The 14,937-nt window shown below is 38.2% G+C and overlaps 1 protein-coding gene across 3 annotated transcripts in view; it reads left to right on the top strand.

Moving 5' to 3' along the window:
- The first annotated feature begins 4,580 nt into the window (after positions 1-4,580).
- CDH8 (cadherin 8) overlaps positions 4,581-14,937 on the top strand; it is a 534,859-nt gene continuing 524,502 nt past the window's right edge. Inside the window, exon 1 of one of the 3 annotated variants that reach the window (XM_007477092.3) lies at positions 4,581-5,014. The gene's annotated coding sequence lies outside the window, so the exon portion shown is untranslated. Of the gene's footprint in view, positions 5,015-5,348; positions 5,614-14,937 lie in introns of those variants that run through there. The other 2 variants (XM_056799241.1, XM_001364059.4) reach the window with 2 other exon arrangements.

The following is a 14,937-nucleotide window of genomic DNA, read 5'->3' as shown; positions in this document are numbered from 1 at the left end:
TCCACTAAGTATTTAATTATCCACAGGCCCCAGAAGAAAATTCCATTGGCCTGGTCCCCACTCCTTCAAAATTCCAGACATAAAGCAGGATGTTTTTCAGTTGTCCTTCTTGAGAAAGTCTATATAGCAAACACCCCCCCCCCCAACTGAAGGAATGTAACCACACCAAGAAGATGCTAAAATGAAAACACTTTCTTTAAGGAGTATGCTCTCATCATTATGAGATTACACTGCATACCATTAAGAGTGGGTGGGACTGCTAAAGAGGCAAATGCTTCTTCTTTCAGCAACCCCATTTATTTAAGCAGTATCCTTATACCACTTTCCCATGATCTTCTGCACTTCCAAACAGTTTATTTATCCTTCCTGTGTATAAGAAGGGAAATGCCTATGCCTTTTTCCTTTAAGCAGCAATCAGCAGGTATAAAGACAAGCTTAGCTCAAGTATGCCCGACCAAAAGTGAACAGCCTGCCAAATACACTTCATAGGTCCAGAGTCACTTGATCCTAAGTACCTATCCTTGTATTCTGTGTTCATCATGATTACAATTTGTAGGAAGCACCTGAAGGTCTTACCCTTCTTCTCTTGGGAAAGATGACATCTCTTAAAGTTCATATCACAAGTTACCTCTTCCAGGAAGATTTCTCTGTCTAAGATGGCCTTCTTCCTTAGATTTTGGCATGCACTCTAATGTGCCAATAAGGCAGAAGTATCACAGAGTATGAATGGAAAGGGATCTTAGAGGTCATGTCATCCAACCTCCTCCTGTCCAGAGACATGAAATAACTTGTTTAAAATCATAGAAATAGTGTCATAGTGGTAGAATTTGAAACAGTGTCCTCTGACTTTAACAACAGACAAGCCACACAAAAACACTGTTTTTTCTACTATACCATATTGCCTCTCTTCGTGACCTAAAGCTAATTATTTGCACTCATTCCTAGACTGTAAACTCTATGAGGGCAGGATTCATACCTTATCCAAATTTTGTACCTACCTGCCTGCCTCTACTCTTTTAGAAAAATCCTTGTTACATAATTTTTAATTGACTGATAAAGTGTTTTCCTTACAATTGTGTCAGAGAAAGTAATTCAAATTCTGTCATCCCCATTTTATTCATGGAGAAACTGAGGTCCATAGAATTAAATGGCTTGCCTAGAAGCACACAGCTAATAAGAATGAGAGAAAGCTTTGTTTTCTGACCCTAGTAATTCCTTCTATCATGCCATATAACCTACTTCTATTTAAATCCTTTATCTAATTTATTTTGGGGGAGTTAGCTGAGCTTAGCATGAAAAATACTGACTTTGGAATAAAATGACCAAGGTTTATATTCTGGAAAGAAATGTAGAATTGTGTAAATAAAGTTGCTAAAGTGTCCATGGGATTCTACAGCTAGGCATATTCCCCAAGGGGGTAATTGGCAAAAAGAAAGTTGAATATACTCCAAAATATTTGTAGCAGCACTTTTTGTATTAGCAAAAATAGAGTAGATGCCCTTTGATTGGGGAATGGATAAAAACATCATGGTTTATGAATGTAATGACAAATTAGTATTCTATAGGAAATAATGAACACAATACTAGTAACTAATTGCTAACATTTAGATAACCCTTACTATGTGCCAAGCACTTTGCAATTATTATCTTATTTGATCCTCACAACAACCCTGGGATGTAGATAGTATTATTAAGCCCATTTTACAGATAAGGAAACTGAGGCAGAGCCTAAATGACTTGTCTATAATTATGCTGCAAGTTTCTGAAGTCATACTGAACTCAGTTCTTCCTGATTCAAAGCCCAGAAGTTTATCCATGGCACCACCTAGCTACAAAGAAGATTGAAAGGACTACTGCAAAATGAAGTGAACAGACTTAGGAAAACAATATGCACAATTCCTTCAAAAATATAAAAAGAACTACAATGAAGACCAAGTTTGAATGCAAAGAGGAGAGATGGGAAGACATTTCTTCCTTACTCTCCTTGGTAGAGGTGGGGGGGGGTCAGTGGGTATGATACATTGCTTACAATGACATATTTTTCAATGTTATGATTGTTTTGGGGGGTTACATTCTTTTTCTTTTCTTCCTCTTAAAATATAATTTTTGACTCCCATGAAGGGTGGAAAGAGAAAGACACAGAGGGAAATAGACATGATATAAAAACAAAAGCTGTCAGTGAAATATATTTTTAAAAGTCCAGATTTGGATTTCTGGTTTGCATGCATGACACTGAACCAGTCACTTCTTCCTGTGTCTGAAATGCTTTATCTATAAAATGATGGGCTTACAATGATTCTAAGACTCTTCTCAGTTTCCAGTTATAGTTTATGTTAATGCTGGATATCTTAGAAAACCCAGGTTTCAGAGTTGGAGGGAAAATTACAGATCCTTCCACTCTGACCCAGGAATCTTCAAAGGGATAAATTGCTCTGATTCAAACATCTAGTAAGTGGAAATGCTAGTATTAAAATCCAAGTCTTCTGATTCTCAGCAAATGTTCTTTTGTTCTTCTCCTTATGCTTTCAATGCCTCTTAACTAAGTTATTCAACAGAAATATGTTCCTCCCTCCCCATCCCCCTACCCTTCCCAAATAATGCAGACCTTTTTTAAAAAGTTACTCCTCTTGATTTTTTGTTCCATTATTCCTGGCAGATTCAATGAAGAAATAGCAAGGGAAGTTTTAGACCATTTGTTCAAATGAAAATACATCTCTGAAAATTAAGCGCAGAACCAGAGATGAGTTCTATTTCTTGGCCCACTTGGGACTGTCTGGTCAAGAAGCAGTTCATTTGATTGAAGGTTGAATTCAGTTCTTATTCCAAGACAGAATTACCCAATTTCAGAGTATTTTATAAGGAGCCACAAACCGTACAAAGAGTAAATATCTATTTAGTGTAGACCAGGGTAAGACATGTGTTTACCTCCCTCCTCTAGAACATTTCAATAAGCATCTTTTCTGTGACAGCAAGAACTTAAAAATATTAGATATCCAGTCAATACTCTTTGCAATGTTTCACAATGGTATGCAGCACAAAAATGTCAAATTTGCATAAGTATTATAAGCATATTGTCCTTATTTTCTCATTCTGCTCACTCACTTTCATTAGATTGAGACTACAAATGAAAGTCCTTGGATTTAATGTCTATTCCCTTATCCCTTCTCTCCTTTTTGAAATATGTCCAAGAAAGAAGCCCTGCCAAAATTATCATGCACAAGGTTTAGCCAAGAAGAGCAGATCTTGTGTGCAGAAAGTATGCAGGCATCAGATTTTTTGGGGGGGATAGGTTTTGATACACCTTAAATAGTATCTCCCCCCAAGAGACTAAAATCAGCAGAATGGCTTCAGGTTTTCATTTCTTAGAGGAGTGATAGATAGTAAGAATAGAAAAGGAATCAGTCTCTGATAACTTGAATGATCGTCTTAATCCTGTCAGGTATATCCAATTGACATTGCCACGTCTTCAGTTTGGGCCTCCATTTTGGAGGCAGAAGTAGGGAAATAAATTGGACTTCAGTTCCCAGAAAGTTTTTAAAAACCTAAAGTCAAAGTGATAGCTAGTAACCTGCTGAGGTCCTAACAGCCTGCCTAGGACACCCTCTATCCTTTACTTCTCATTCTACACAAACATCTCCAAGGCTTTTGGTTAAGTGGCTTTGAAATTCCTAGAAGTGATGGCAAGGGCAACAAAAAGAACTAATGATTACTTTCATGCTGGCCACAGATAAAGCTCTCCCATTTTCTTAGCATCCTCCCCCTGGTAGCTGATTCTTTTACCCATTTTTTCTTATACCATATAACTTTCCCAAATTCCCAGTGAAGTTGAGGAAACTAAACTTAAAGAGTATGTCATTACCATGGTCAAAATTAAGACAATTCAATTCCTAGATATTCCTACTAAAGATACTGCCACATCACTACTATAGGGAAATAGAAAAACAGGGATGGGAACTGTTTTCAGAAAGGAGTGCCCTTTTCTCATTGTCAGCTAACTATGAATTCTTCCTCCAAAACAAGGCTACTGTTGGGATCTAGGTCTTTGATAACGTCTCTGAGAGCACAGATAAAAATTCATCACTAAATCAGGAGGTGAGTTTATGCTTTCTTCCTTCTTTCTGACTCTCTCACATTGGACTTGTACAACTCCCAATCTTAATTAGATTCCTCCACATCTTTTTTGCCTAAGCCACCCTCACCCCTGTGAGATGGAATATCAGAGTCCATGGCTCTTCATCAAATCAAACTTCATGGTGGCTTTTATCTAGGAGTTGGAGCAATTTACATTCTGTAGGAATGAGGAAGAAAAGTTGTGACAGAATTGAGGAAGGGAGAAGGGATGATGGGGGGGGAGAAAAGAGGGAGAGAATGAGGGAGCAAGAGATGAAAGGGAGGAGAGAGAAAGCAAGAAAAACAGGAGAGAGAGAGAGAGAGAGAGAGAGAGAGAGAGAGAGAGAGAGAGAGAGAGAGAGAGAGAGAGAGAGAGAGAGAGAGAGAGAGAGAGAGAGAGAGAGAGAGAGATCAGGGGTAGGGGGGTGGGGGTGGGGGGTGGGGGCTGCTTACATGAATTTCCAAGCTGTAGACCTGCCTCCGAGATCAGCCCAATAAGAGCTGTCAGGGGAGGCTCCCTGCTCACTTTTCCACATCACTTCACAGTTACATTTGGCAGGCAGGAAGGCAGGCAGGCAGGCCCGCGCGCTGGAACGCTCAGACCCTGAATTAGTGGATTTATTTGGAATATCCCCGCTTCCTTGGAGCTCTGCTGCCGCGGCCGCCGCCACTGATTTGTGCAAAGGGAGAAATACTAACTGCACTTTACTCTGCGGGCTCAGCAACCTGAGAGTGGAAGTACCCAGCCTCTCCTCCAACATCATCAGCATCAAAAGGCATGAGAGAAATCCGGAGGAGTCTGATGATCCTTCAGGGGCTGGACAATATTCTCCTCTCTCGGAAGTCGACCCAGCGCGTCCATTTGTGAACTGGGTGTCATCAGTCATCTCGGGTCCCTGTAAGAGTAAGTAATTTTTTTTCTTCGTCTTCCAACCCCCCCCCCAAGTCCCCCTTTTTTAGGAAGAGAGGGAAGGGGAACAGGGGATAGAAGAGCTTTCCTTGTCTGCTTTTTTTCATGTTACTTCCTGGACCTTATCCAGGGTTACTGGCTACTTCCCTTAGAATATGTCCCCTAGTCAAGAAATAGGGGCTCTAGGCTTAAATTTCCAGGCTCATTCATTCTCATTCTTTAAAAATCTCTAATTAATGGAGATGTCACGGAGCTGCTGCCAGTCGGTTTTTCCCATCGGTTTCTGCGGGAGGATCAGAAGGAGTTTTGTCTGCCGGGATGCCCGGCACCCCCAACCCACCTCATTTCTGTTGGCTTTCTTATTTAGTCCGAGACACCTTGGGGTGCTTTCCTTGTTACACGCAAGGGCTGCAACCACTCATTGCTTAGCATTGCTGTTCCCGTGCAGAGAATAGAAAGCACCCAGGAAGCCGGCTATGGAATCACTGGGAGACAAGGAGCAGAGGAGGCAAGAGAGGGGAAGCCCTTACGCCAACCCCCCCAACTATCCCTCTGTCTACGACAGACACTGCTCTTACTTACTTCCCCGCGAGGTGAGTAAACCCGCAGTGGAGACGAGCCGCTGGCCAGGGCTGGAAGGGAAGCCGCAGATGGAAGTAGTCTGAGGAATGGGGTTTTCCCACAAGTGGCATCCCCACTCCCTTGCCCGAGACTCTTGGGGAGACGCGGTGCCCACCTGAAACTTGGCGACGGTTCCAAGCGCGGGCTCCAGGTCTAGAGGAAGGTAGCCGGGTTCTCTTCACCATTTTGGCCACGGACCCGCAGGCTCCAGGGTTAAACATCACCCGAGTGCCTTGAAAAAAAAAAAAAATAGCTTATCAATTCCGCTTCACACCTCATCCTGAGTCTTCCTCCATTGCAGCCCCAGCCTCAGCTACTATCTCTTGCTCCCAAGGGCTGTGATTTAGGACTCAACTCCAAATTTCCGAAGGCAGAGCAGTGCAAAAGCCAGGGTCACGCCGCTGACTGCCCCTTCCTTAGGGTGCACAGAGACACCATCTCGGGTAGTATAGGGACACCCCTTCAGGGCTAGAAAGGCGCAACCCCCTGCTGAGATGAGAAGGGGCTGAGAGAGAGAGAGAGAGAGAGAGAGAGAGAGAGAGAGAGAGAGAAAGAGAGAGAGAGAGAGAGGATCTAGTGGCCGGTGGGTAGCCCTGCATTCCGGCTCAAGTGCGCTAGAGCTCTGCCCAGACTTGGGGAGCTTACCTCCCAGCTGGGCTGAGCCCTGAGCCGCATCAGCCTTCAGCGGCAAGGAAAACCCAGGGGCTGCCTCTGGGGCTTCCTTCCAGAAAGAGATCTCTGTTAGGGGGAGCTAGCAAAGATTTCCAGCGAGCTATAGCCGCTGCCAAGACTTAGAGAACAGGGTGGTGTTTTGTAAGTGTTTTCCTGCATACGTATATGTATATATGTGTGCCAGTGTGTGTGTGTGTGTGTGTGTGTGTGTGTGTGTGTGTTTGCCTGTGTAACAGGTTTAGTACAATGGAGCCCACTTCCCTCTCCAGTGTTAGAATCAAGACTGAAAGAAAGAGAAAATGTGCGACCAATACACCGCTGCCAACAGGTACCGGTCTTCCTCTCCCCTTCCCAGAATTAAAGCTTCCCCCTTCTCTCCTACACAGTAGGCGCGGACCTATAACTTTGATTAGAGCGGACCCTCAATAATTGGCGAGTGGATAGGCACGTAAATGGCTAGCCATTTGTATCCATTGGGTATGGATACCAGATGTTTGCTTGGGTTGCTGAATGTAAGAAATCAAACAACATTAATTGTTTATTGTTGTAAACGTACAACATTAGTCCTTAATGGAAAAGCAAGCTGGCAGCTGCTCACTTTAGCGCCAATTAAAGGATATAGTTGATAATAAAGGGAGCAATGGACAAAGGATGCTTTAAACTTCATCACCTCTGGTGAAGATTCTGAAAGAGTTTTCTCTTTAATAGGAAAGATCAGAAATACCTCCATGTGACTGACATCTGAGGAAATTTCCTCGTATTCAGATTCACAGTCCATTTCCTGAAGCTGGCTACCCAGTAAATGGGAGCTTTAGAGAGAATTATCTGAAATCCTTTCCGTTTGGAAAAATTAAGATGTATGCATATATGTGTATGTATATATGTGTATGAATGCATGGATGTACCAATGCATGCATGTCTGTGTATTCAGATACCTTAAAGTAATCCAAACCTCAGACAGCTGTTAAGTCAAGAGCTGATATTTGTTTTTCAGTCTCCCAGTCTCATCCTTCCTAATACAAAGAATACTGTCTAAGTGGGTACACAGTTTCATCCCCTGGCTTCATGATAGGAGTTTTCAACTAAAAAACTCCATGTGGAAAATAGATATGTAGGTAATATTCTAATACAGGATTGTCTCTCCATTCAAGCTCAAGGCTGAACATCACTGATTGTAAAATGAGCCATAGTCTGTTCTAAACAGAGCTGAAATTTCTGCCTGGTCATTCATTTAGTGAACTGTGTCCCATTTCTGGTTTTAAATACAACACAAAGGGTTTTAAAAGCTCTCATCTAAATTTTTGGGGGAATAATGAAAAGATACTAAAGGATACCCTTTGGGAACTGTTATTTTCTGAAAGAGCAAATTCCTGAATAATCAGACTACTAGCATTCCTCCCTTCCACCCTGAGAGCTGGTGCAGAAAGAAAATTTGGGGAAATTACTAATTTAGCAAACTATCTGAAACAGTAATTTTATTCTGACATTCTATTTCTTTCGGTCTGAAGACCCTTAGCCCATATTCACTTCATATTGAAGATAAAATATATTAACAATCTTGATCTAGGTTGGGGAAAAGGGTGAGAAGGAGAGAAGTGAGGAAAAACCCCTTTTAACAACCTGGAGAGAAATCCTTAGCCTCTGTCTCTAGTTGCTGCATGCCTAGAATGCCATTGTATATCTTCACTATTCTTTTCCTTTATACTGATGGAAGGATTGTTGGAGTAGTACAGTTCACATTTAAAATTACTTCCTTGTATTTTATGACAAGAAAAGGAAAGACAATCTCAAACAATTTATGAATGGGCTGAACTTCTTTGAGTTCTAAGAGTCATGCTATAGCTAATGTACTGGGGAACTGTAACAAATTCCAGGTGAATACATTAGAGTGATCAACTCTGTATTATAGACTTTTTCCTCATCAATGATTTTACTTGACATTGAATTGAAGATATTTTTATACCTAACTTTAGGCTTTTTGGATTTCATTTTTCACATAGGCACTGTAGGACTTTTTAATTATAATTATTATTTATCATCTAACATTAGGGGTACATCCATTAAACCTTTAAAGGCTTGTGACAATACAGTTTTCTAGAAATATGCTGACAGCAGGATGGCAACTTTATTTATGCCCTAAAACATCATCTCTGAAGGGAAATACTACTCAAAAAAGTAACTTTATGTTGGTTGGTCTATGGCAGGTCTGTCAAGCAATAATATTTGTCTAGAACAGTTCCTGAGAAGATTTTTATTGAACATGCAGTAAGTATCTGATAGGGATATAGAAAACTCAAATTGGTTGAATGAATTAACTTCTGAAGGAGATTTGTATGAAAGATTAGGGCATTAAATTTATATAGAACTAGGGTTTACAAAAGTACTAGCTTCACCATGATCTTGGAGGTAGATAGTATACATATTATTATCCCCATTTTACAGATGAGGAAACTGAGGCTCATAGAGAGAAACTGAATTACCCATGTTCACATATCTGGGAAGTTTCAAAGTCAGGGATGAAATCCAGATTATCTGACCCCACATGCAGACCTTTCTCTTAAAAGTGGATGCCTCTATAAAGAGTTGCTTACTAGATGTAAACCACTTAGTCTTTCATTTTTCTACGCATCAACTTTTTAGAATTTGGACTTTCCAATCAATAGCACTAATTATTGTAATAAAAAAGCCCTTCACTTTTTAGAAACACATGCAATGATTCAACTAAGGAAATTGTTCTTGACTGCCGGGAATTTCAAGGTAAGTATGGCTTCGCTATTGAGTAAAGAACAATTCAAATGGCAAAGTTAATCTTCATCTCTGATTCTCAAGCTGGTATCAATATATTCTGATTGTAGTGAATGGAGAGATTTTTTTAATGGTCCTCATTTTCCTATGCCTTGTTGCTGTAAAAAAGGTAGCATGGCTTGCAGCTTTATCCGTGTACCTATTTGAGGAAATTTAGCCTTTCAAAGCCTTGGTTGTGCCCAGAAAAGTGACATTCAAATTTACATTTCCACTATTCTTTCCCAGACCTTCAGCATAGTTTTTAGCTTGACAAATGGAAGCAAAGGTACAAGCACAGTAGCTTTGCAATTACTAGTGCAATTGGAGTTTGTAAAGCTTCCTTTAGAAAATATTGTACTCACTGGGGCTCCACATATGCACTTTAGCCACTTTCCATTTTGTCAAAAGTTAAGTATGTTCAGGAGGAGAAGAAAACAGAGATATCCCTCTGTACTTTCAAAACTGTTAATGCTCCCATATGGAAGGGACATACTTTGTTTCTGAATTTGGAAGGGAAAAAAGATTTTGAAAAAGTTATGTTTTTGGTGTGATTGCTTATAAGGAGCAGCATTTGCTATCTATCTATCTATCTATCTATCTATCTATCTATCTATCTATCTATCTATCTATCTATCTATCTATCTATTGTCTCTCTATTTCTCTATCAATCTAGCTATGTCTGCCTTTTCCTGTAGTCTCATTCTTGCTTTCTATCATTGATCTCTATCTTTCAGTCATGTCAGTCTCTTTGTCTATCATCTATCTAGCTAACTCTTTATCTATCTATCTATCTATCTATCTATCTATCTATCTATCTGTCATTTGTTATCTCTGTCTGTCCATCTCTTTGTCTATTTCTGGCCAATTCCTTGCAAGTATATTGGATGAGTCACTCATTCCATTAATGACTTGCATTCTAGATCTTCTCTGATCTCTGCTGTTATGGCTGCTGAACAGATGATTGGGACTAACTCTTTCTTGTCCTTTTATTGTTCTTATAACTAAGTGCAAGCTCAGAAAACTAAGATCTCTTTGAAGCAGTAGGCAGATCATAGATTTGCTAGAGTAAGCAAATGACCATTTATGGGGTTGGGTGGGGGCTTGATTTTGAGGAGTCAAATCCACCTTCTCAGTAGTGGGGTTTAATTAGCCAAAAGGTTATTAGCTCTTTATCATTTCATTCTCAGTGAAAGTTACCATGAGAACTATATTGCTTTTGAACTGTGGTCTCCTGCCTCTGGGATCCTGCTTAGAATATAACTGAGGAGAGAAAATTAGTTGAACCTGGCAACTTCAAAAGGTCAGAAAAGAAATAAGTTTAAGGAATGCCATTTAGTTACTTCCCCTATATCTTGCTGATAACTAAATCTTCTTTTGCCACAATGTGGCCCACAATGGTGGCCAATAATGTTTCCTCTTGGTAACACAGGAGCTTTTGTTTTCAGAATAAAAGGCCACATGTTGTTTCAAGCCACGAACATCATCCTTTTTGATTTTTGACTTGCCTAATGCCCACCTCACATATGTAGGTACAGAAATATAATTTCATTTCCAATATAATTTGATTCTAACAAGCTAATAACTTTCTTGGATGGGATTTTCAGGTTTTGAAAAAGGAGTTGGCAACTCATCAATGGATTGGTTAAAGATGCTTTTGCTAACCCTTTCTAAGTAGTTCATGAATATCAGGGAGCCTTTATCCCAACCAGTGAAACTTTGGGAACTTTCCCATGCTAGGTTTTCTTAACTTGATTATATGTTTTCCCCCTCCACATAACTTGTTTGGTTTGTTTGTTTGTTCAGTTTTACTAGTCTTACATGTAATTAATTTCCACTTCATCCTTGATTACCCCATCTCCAGTCCTTTAAAAGTATAATGGGAATTTTAAAATTATATGATCAAGATAGCATTTCCTAAAAATAAGTGGATTTCAAAAACTACACTGGATAAAGGAATACTATTGAACTATATATATATATATATATATATATATATATATATGGACCAAGCTAAATTTTACAGAAAGAAAATTTACACACTTATACCTTGGTGTGCAGGAGAAACCAAAGAATTTGAGCCATGGCTGATTTTTCTTTTTGTGAGAAAAGAGGCTACCTTCCTCTACTGTCCACTTTTTACCTTAAGTAAAAAACAAACAAACAAACAAACAAAACAACAAACCCTTCACCTTAACTTCATATATATATATATATATGAGCTGAAAGTTTTAAATCCCTGAAAAAAAGTGTTATGTTGCTGGGCACTGATATAAATCAGCAGGGGGACCAACCCTAAAACACTAAAAAGTAAAACAGAAACAAACATCTCAGTCCTCTGAGACATAGCTTAATTTTTCCTTGTTAAAATTAGATTAAAGATGTTTGAGCATGCAATTTTGAAAGAGATTAATGATTTTTTCTGGTTAATTTTATAGGGTGAATGCTTTATAATTATTTTCAACTATTACTAGATAAAGAATATATCCTCTTGTCTTTCTTCTTTGTAGGTAAATAAGAACATAACAAGAGTATTGAACAATTTTTGAGCACACGTCTGGGCATTAAAAACATAGAAAGTAGCTAAAAATAAAGCAAGATGAATTTATTGGGGTCAAGGGCAGGGGGATGATACATCAGGTTCAATAAATGAATGTTTTTTTTTTAATTTAGAGAGAGTAATCTCTGCAATCCTTTTAGTATCCAAGATGTGACATGAAATCATGTTTCAGTTCACTCATAGGACAACTACAAATAGGAAGGAAGATAATTTTACATCTCTAAATTTCAGCTTGGAAGAGAAACAAAGGAGCCTTTCCCATTTTCTAATAGAGGGTAGCTGTATATCTTTGATAAAATCACTTAACTTCTCTGTGCCTGTTTTTTTCCCCAACCTTCAAAACAGGAATATTTTGTCCCTTGGGATGATTCCATTTGTAGGTGTTGTGATGGGAGGTACAAACATATCAGAGGATTCCTTTAAAGTATGTTATTAAAATGATTTTCCATATGAAGATCTAATGCTGCTTTAGAATCTCTGCAAGCAAATTTCATTTCCTTTATGAAGAGAGTTTTTGTGATGTCTCAATATTATTTTTGACAAATGATATACATAGAGTTTTTTATGGGTTGCCAGAATAAGTGGGTAGCATTTAAAATATTAGCAAGAATTAAAAAAAAATAAGTGTGGCTCAGATATATATATATATATGTGTATATATATATATGTGGATAGCAACTAGTCAACATTACTTAATAGTAAAGATGCTAACAGTATATTAGAAGTTTGAATTCCATTTCAAGCTCAATAACAGACTTTTAGACCCAGGATAAATAATTTAACTTGCTCAGATAATTTCAACATAGATAAGAATAGGTAATAAAACTACAATTTTGTTGTTATAGGGAAATTTCAGGTGAGATAGTGGTCTTTATCAAAGCAGCTCAGTACTTTTTCTGTAGCTTATAGTTTTAGAGAGATGCCTAAATCAAAGAAAGTTTAAATAACTTGCCCATGGTCACACAATTAGTATATATCTTGGGATTTTAAACCAAGGTCTTTCTGGTTTTAAGACTGGAACTCTGTCAATCAGTCAGTCAATTAGCATTTATTAAATGTCTACTATGTTCCAGATGCCATGCTACTAAGCACTGGGGATAAAAAGAAAGGCAAAAGAAAGTCTCTGCTCAAACTAAGCCCACAGTCTAATATACTAGCACTACCACAATTAAAATATACAGGATCTACTGAGAAGAGTCTCAGAGGATAGACATTAAGATTAAAGAGGGCTGGGAAAAGGTTCTTGTAGAAGGTAGGACTTTACTAAGGCTTGAAGGAAGTCAGGAGGCAGAGATGAAGAGAGAGATTGTTCCAGGCATGAGGAAAGAGTCAATTTAAAAAAATGCTCAGTCAAGAGATTGAGTGTTGCATGTGAGGAATAGTAAGGAAGCCAGTAACACTGGATCACAGAACACCTGGAAGGAGAAAAGTGTAAGAATTCAGGAAAGATAGGAAAGGATCACCATCCATCCTTCTCCTCTGCCCCTGAGACCCAAATAAAAGGAAGTAATAGTACTGACTTCTATTTCGTAGCAGTGCTGCTAGAATTAAATGAAATGAACGTGTGAAGAATGTGGAGCTCTTCAGAAGAAAAGTGCCACATAGAATAAACCTCTGCTTATTATGATACTCATAGGAGGGGTTCCATTTTTTCCCCATTAAGCTTTCCCTTAAGAGGTGGTGTGATATAGTAAAGGGTGTTGCCTTTTGAGTCAGGAAAACCTGGGTTCAAATTTCATGACTCTTGACAATTGTTTTTTTTTTTCCAAATCTCAATTTACTTATCTGTAAAATGGGGATAATAATAATACCTACTTCCAATTTAGTACGTTGCCTGGATCACAGTAGGTGTTAGAGAAATGTGTCTACATTCTATTATGTATTATTAGGTAATTTGCTAATGTATTTATTGATTTATATAAGTATTAAGTCAATTATTAACTAATTATTGAATTTACTAATTATCAATATAATTATGTATTAATACTAATAAATACATATTTATATAAAAGTTATACATATGGAGTTTTATTTATAACATAACATTCCCTCATACAGAAGAGGAGAGTTTAATGTCTAACAGAAATTAGGTAGTAAAATCTAGATTGTAATAAGAAAGGACTTGTTTGAATTAATTAACTAAATTAAAGACTGATGAGGGAAAAAAACAGCCTTCTTCTGGATGCTGGTTGGGTGCTGGCTTAGGTGTAGAATATAGTCAATTACACTGATTTGAAGCTATACCTTTGCTTTTTAGATAAAGATTTTGAAAATGCAGGAAAAGGTAAGGAGCAAAAGGAATTAAGGTTGGAATCCAACCTTAAAGGGTTTAGACTTTATAAAGTACTTTTAGAAGGTGGATAATTGACAACATTATGAGTTGATGAGTTAGAATTAACTTCTTTACAGAGAGTGATACATTTAGGGGTTCTAGAAAATTGGTTTTAACTAATAAAATAAGGCAGCCCTTGAAAATTTGAAAAGAACACAGCAGTTATGGAGACAAGGAGCATATTATGAGAAGGGGTGGAGAGGAAAAAAAAAGCCAAGAATATGTTGTCCAAATAAACAAACCCCTGTCCATCTTGCAGTGAGACAGGAAACTAGCCGAGGTTTTATTGTCAGTGTAACCAAGAATGTTGAGAAGAGAAATCACTAAGGATTCTCAAAAGGAACATTGGTTTACTTCGGTAAGCCAAAGGCAAACAAGAACAAAATTCCCAGTTTTCTGATATTAACAACATAAAAATCAAACTTCTCTAGCATCTTAAGGTTTATAAAGTACTTTGCTCAAAATTGTCTTTAGAATAGATTATTCATTCTTCATCTCCTTTTCACTCTTGAGGAAAATGAAACTTACTGACTAGCCCTAGGAAGAAAGAAAGGGAAGAAGGGCAAAAGGAAAGAATGAATGAAGGAAGGAAGGAAAGAAGGAAGGAAGGAACTAAGGAAGGGGAAGAGCATTTTAAAATACCTACCAGATGCCAAGTTCTTTACAAATATTTGGGAGGAAGGAAAGATGGAAAAAAGAAAACAAGCATCAAGCACCTACTATGTGCTAAGAGTTTTGTAAATATTATTTCATTTGGTCCTCATAACACCCTGTTAGGGAGTTGCTTTTTTTTTTTAATTCCTGTTTTCTGATTAGAATACAGACAAACAAAAAAACTCAGTTTCCAAAATCCCAAACATAGAAGTGATCACCATCATATCTCAATGTCTATGAGGAGTCTAAAGACCTTGACCAGAATTCTTTTTCTGACAAGGGGAATTTTTAAAATAA

Source organism: Monodelphis domestica, chromosome 1 (genome assembly GCF_027887165.1).
Source record: "Monodelphis domestica isolate mMonDom1 chromosome 1, mMonDom1.pri, whole genome shotgun sequence".
In the NCBI taxonomy this organism is placed as follows: domain Eukaryota; kingdom Metazoa; phylum Chordata; class Mammalia; order Didelphimorphia; family Didelphidae; genus Monodelphis; species Monodelphis domestica.
The sequence above is the reverse complement of the archived record's forward strand: the minus strand, read 5'-3'. Positions and strand labels throughout refer to the sequence as shown.